This window comes from Salvelinus alpinus, chromosome 2, assembly GCF_045679555.1.
Source record: "Salvelinus alpinus chromosome 2, SLU_Salpinus.1, whole genome shotgun sequence".
Lineage (NCBI taxonomy): Eukaryota > Metazoa > Chordata > Actinopteri > Salmoniformes > Salmonidae > Salvelinus > Salvelinus alpinus.
The window spans coordinates 92,766,526-92,772,525 of record NC_092087.1 but is presented as its reverse complement, the minus strand read 5'-3'; the positions used below and the strand labels follow the sequence as shown (position 1 = coordinate 92,772,525).

At 42.9% G+C, this 6,000-nt stretch overlaps 1 pseudogene; it reads left to right on the top strand.

Moving 5' to 3' along the window:
- The first annotated feature begins 575 nt into the window (after positions 1 to 575).
- The window catches only part of LOC139568286 (GTPase IMAP family member 8-like), a 33,788-nt pseudogene continuing 28,363 nt past the window's right edge, over positions 576 to 6,000 (top strand).

The window sequence follows — 6,000 nt, the reverse complement described above, 5'->3', positions numbered from 1 at the left end:
GTTGAACACAGGCAGGGGAGCTGAAAGAGCTGGTTGAACACAGGCAGGGGAGCTGAACGAGCTGGTTGAACACAGGCAGGGGAGCTGAGAGAGCTGGTTGAACACAGGCAGGGGAGCTGAGAGAGCTGGTTGAACACAGGCAGGGGAGCTGAGAGAGCTGGTTGAACACAGGCAGAGGAGCTGAACGAGCTGGTTCAACACAGGCAGGGGACCTGAACGAGCTGGTTCAACACAGGCAGGGGAGCTGAAAGAGCTGGTTGAACACAGGCAGGGGAGCTGAACGAGCTGGTTCAACACAGGCAGGGGACCTGAACGAGCTGGTTGAACACAGGCAGGGGACCTGAACGAGCTGGTTCAACACAGGCAGGGGACCTGAACGAGCTGGTTCAACACAGGCAGGGGACCTGAACGAGCTGGTTCAACACAGGCAGGGGAGCTGAAAGAACTGGTTGAACACAGGCAGGGAAGCTGAGAGAGCTGGTTGAATACACAGGCAGGGGAGCTGAACGAGCTGGGTCAACGCAGGCAGGGGGGCTGAGAGAGCTGGTTGAACACAGGCAGGGGAGCTGAACGAGCTGGGTCAACGCAGGCAGGGGAGCTGAGAGAGCTGGTTGAACACAGGGGAGCTGAACGAGCTGGTTCAACACAGGCAGGGGAGCTGAAAGAGCTGGTTGAACACAGGCAGGGGACCTGAACGAGCTGGTTGAACACAGACAGGGGACCTGAACGAGCTGGTTCAACACAGGCAGGGGACCTGAACGAGCTGGTTCAACACAGGCAGGGGACCTGAACGAGCTGGTTGAACACAGGCAGGGGACCTGAACGAGCTGGTTCAACACAGGCAGGGGACCTGAACGAGCTGGTTGAACACAGGCAGGGGACCTGAACGAGCTGGTTCAACACAGGGGACCTGACGAGCTGGTGACATTTGACAATATATTGGCAAAGAAGGACAGAACCATGACTGAAGGTAAAACTCAATATTTGGTTTAATATCTTATATTATATAATGAAATATCATATACATTAACTGTTTGAGAAGGATGTAGCAGACTGATCTGTTCATTAAACCTGGAACACGTGTAGCTATCACAATGATTCTGTACTTCAAATTCAGCTGTTTAACATTTAACTGAAATATACTTGTTATGTTATCCTAATAGCTATACCACTCAGAGAGATGGAGCTGAAACGGCTGCCTGAGTCTGATGGGTGTGGCTCAACAAATCATGATGGTATGTACTCTGTTTGGACTGTGATGTTATGGTCTCTAATGGTTGAGTCAAATCATAATGGTATGTACTCTGTTTAGACTGTGATGTTATGGTCTCTCGTGGTTGAGTCAAATCATGATGGTATGTACTCTGTTTAGACTGTGATGTTATGGTCTCTAATGGTTGAGTCAAATCATGATGGTATGTACTCTGTTTGGACTGTGATGTTATGGTCTCTCATGGTTGATACTAACTTTACTAGTAACTTATAATACTAACTCTACTAGTAACTTATAATACTAACTCTACTAGTAACTTATAATTCTAACTATACTAGTAACTTATAATACTAACTATACTAGTAACTTATAATACTAACTATACTAGTAACTTATAATACTAACTTTACTATAATTATAATACTAACTCTACTAGTAACTTATAATACTAACTCTACTAGTAACTTATAATACTAACTCTACTAGTAACTTATAATACTAACTCTACTAGTAACTTATAATACTAACTCTACTAGTAACGTATAATACTAACTCTACTAGTAACTTATAATACTAACTCTACTAGTAACTTATAATTCTAACTATACTAGTAACTTATAATACTAACTATACTAGTAACTTATAATACTAACTATACTAGTAACTTATAATACTAACTCTACTAGTAACTTATAATACTAACTCTACTAGTAACTTATAATTCTAACTATACTAGTAACTTATAATACTAACTATACTAGTAACTTATAATACTAACTCTACTAGTAACTTATAATACTAACTCTACTAGTAACTTATAATACTAACTCTACTAGTAACTTATAATACTAACTCTACTAGTAACTTATAATACTAACTCTACTAGTAACTTATAATACTAACTATACTAGTAACTTATAATACTAACTCTACTAGTAACTTATAATACTAACTATACTAGTAACTTTGAGCAGGATGTTATGGTTAAAATAATCATTGAATGAATCATTGAATCAATTGAATGAATTAAATGAATCAACATACATTATCTCTATTTTACAGTGTGATACTTGAATTACTTTTAATGTTTTGTTGTTGTTATAGTTACTGGTAGCTACATTGACTTTATCTGTGTGGTTTTTACAGGGTCTGGTTTGACTGCTGACCTGAGGATTGTGTTGCTAGGGAAGACTGGAGCAGGGAAGAGTGCAACAGGAAACACCATCCTGGGGAAGAATGTATTTAAAGTCGACTCTTCGCCTGCGTCAGTGACCGGACAGTGTGAGAGACAGAGTGGAGAGGTCAACGGGACGACGGTTCATGTGGTTGACACACCAGGCCTCTTCGACACAGCCAGGTCGGACGAAGAAGTGAAAGAGAAAATAGAGGAGTGCGTTAACATGTCCGTCCCGGGACCCCACGCCTTCCTGCTGGTGATCAGGCTGGGGGTGAGGTTCACAGAGGAGGAGAGGAACGCCGTGAGGTGGATCCAGGAGAACTTTGGAGAGGACGCCTCCATGTACACCATCTTGCTGTTCACCTGTAAAGACCAGCTGAAGGGGAAACAGGTGACAGATTCTCTGAAGATGTGTAAAGAGCTACGGAGACTCTCCATCACTTTAGGCGGCGGGTATCACTCGTTCAACAACGACGCCAAAGACGACCCCGCTCAGGTCCCAGAGCTGCTGGAGAAGATCAAAGAGATGGTGGAGCTGAACGGAGGAGAGCACTACACCAACGAGATGTACCAGAAGGCTCAGAGGAAGATCAGAGAGGCGGAGGAGAGGAGGAAGGAGGAGGAGAAAAGAAGGAAGGAGGAGGAGGAGAGAAAATTAAAAGAAGAGGTAAAGGTAGAGATAGAGAAAGAAAAGGAGGAAGAGAAAAGGGAGAAGGTAGATAAAAAGAGGAATCTCTGCATCGCTCTCGCAGTAACAGTAGTGTGTGTAGTAGTAGGGGTGATCATAGCAGCTGCTGCTGATACCACAGTGGCCCTGGCTCTAGCTCCACTCTTACTGGTGCTGGGAGCAGCCAGTGGAATAACGGCTATCTGCATAAAGAATGGAAGGTGTGGAGCTAAAACAAATAACAGCAGCTAATATAGTCACTATGCTAGTGAGCCTGACCTGAAATAACCCCTGCACATCTCATGACTGTTTTTAATCATGGCAGTTATCTACAGTTTCTCTTTCCCTGTTTGGAAACATGCAAAACTAGTTCATCATTGTTCCATTGGATAATAATGGACGTGGTAACATACAGAACTAGTTCATCATCGTTCCATTGGATAATAATGGACATGTGGTAACATGCAGAACTAGTTCATCGTTCCATTGGATAATAATGGACATGTGGAAACATGCAGAACTAGTTCATCATCGTTCCATTGGATAATAATGGACATGTGGTAACATACAGAACTAGTTCATCATCGTTCCATTGGATAATAATGGACATGTGGTAACATGCAGAACTAGTTCATCATCGTTCCATTGGATAATAATGGACATGTGGTAACATGCAGAACTAGTTCATCATCGTTCCATTGGATAATAATGGACATGTGGTAACATGCAGAACTAGTTCATCATCGTTCCATTGGATAATAATGGACATGTGGTAACATGCAGAACTAGTTCATCATCGTTCCATTGGATAATAATGGTCATGTGGTAAAAGATCAGATAAGTATCTAAAGAGACATCGGCACATGTAGGAGGCGTCACAAATGGCACCATGTTCCCTTAATAGTACACTACTTTAACCAGGACACTAGTGCACTACTTTAACCAGGACCCTAGTACACAACTTTAACCAGGACCCTAGTACACTACTTTAACCAGGACCCTAGTGCACTACATTAACCAGGGCTCTAGTACACTACTTGAACCAGGACCCTAGTGCACTACTATAACCAGGACCCTAGTGCACTACTTTAACCAGGACCCTAGTGCACTACTTTAACCAGGACCCTAGTACACTACTTTAACCAGGACCCTAGTACACTACTTTAACCAGGACCCTAGTGCACTACTTTCTACCAGGACCCTAGTGCACTACTTTAACCAGGACCCTAGTACACTACTTTAACCAGGACCCTAGTGCACTACTTTAACCAGGACCGTAGTGCACTACTTTAGCGCCCCCTTTTTCTCAGACTTTTCTTCACGCAAATGTTGGGGATTTGGGCCAGTTCTCGAGAAGGCAGTACATCCTTTGCGTCGGACTCGTTAAATAAAAAACCTTCATCCAGTTTGAGGTGAGTAATCGCTGTTCTATTATCCAGAACCTCTTTTCGGTCATAAGAGACGGTAGCAGCGACATTATGTACAAAATAAGTAAAACATTTTTGAAACAACGCAAAAAAAGTATCAACATTTCCCAGTTGGTTAGGAGCCCGTAAAACAGCAGCCATCCCAGTTAGTTAGGAGCCCGTAAAACCGCAGCCATCCCAGATGGTTAGGACCCCCTTAAAACGGCAGCCATCCCAGTTGGTTAGGAGCCCGTAAAACGGCAGCCATCCCAGTTGGTTAGGAGCCCGTAAAAAGGCAGCCATCCCAGTTGGTTAGGAGCCCGTAAAACAGCAGCCATCCCAGTTAGTTAGGAGCCCGTAAAACGGCAGCCATCCCAGTTGGTTAGGAGCCCGTAAAACATCAGCCATCCCAGTTGGTTAGGAGCCCGTAAAACGGCAGCCATCCCAGTTGGTTAGGAGCCCATAAAACAGCAGCCATCCCAGTAGTTTTGGAGCCCGTAAAACAGCAGCCATCCCAGTTGGTTAGGAGCCCATAAAACAGCAGCCATCCCAGTTGGTTAGTAGCCCGTAAAACAGCAGCCATCCCAGTTGGTTAGGAGCCCGTAAAACAGCAGCCATCCCAGTTGGTTAGGAGCCCGTAAAACAGCAGCCATCCCAGTTGGTTAGGAGCCCGTAAAACAGCAGCCATCCCAGTTGGTTTGGAGCCCGTAAACAGCAGCCATCCCCTCCAGCACCAGAAGTAAACTAACTCACTCTGGATCAGACCGTCTGCTAAATGACATAACATTTAAAAACATTTTAAAAATATTTGAGGTTCTAGACAGCACTTTTTTCTCTATAAACTGAGCAGGACAGTTATGAATAAAACAATTACATTAGAAGACCTAGGCAACTATGAGCCTTAGTGCCAGTCTGTTTGTGGTATCATTAAATCTCCTTGTTACTCGTCGTCATGGCTTGATAGTGATCAATGGAGTTGGAAAGAGAACAAACTGATCTGGGACCAGGCTAGACAACTACATAGTTACATTTGAAAATGTTTTATTTGCTATTTTAACTTGTCTTTGTCCAACACATTTCATTTTACCCAGAGATGTGGCTAATCCAAGGTTGAGTTGTCAGAGGAGGTTGATAATAGTGACACCCAATCAGAATTTAGCCTCTGCCTGTCCTGAGGTGAATTCTTTCTCTCATTGGCTAGAAATGACTAGTTACAGGTGAAACGAAACTTAACTGGGACTATAAGGTGCAGCACATAGCTTCAGCTCTCACAGTCACAACAGGGGACAACAATTAACAGATACGTGCAACTACACTAAAAGTGAGTATTCAACTACCTTACTGATTAAATGTACAACAATGTATTGTAATAACTGTAGCACAATATTGAGTAAACATTTTATTTATACCAGGTTTGTTGACATTGATGCATACATAATCAAACGATGACATCACTAGACATGTCAAGACAATAATTAATTATTAATTAATATTGTATAACAATGAAAGGAGAATTATCTTTTTCACTTTTACCTGA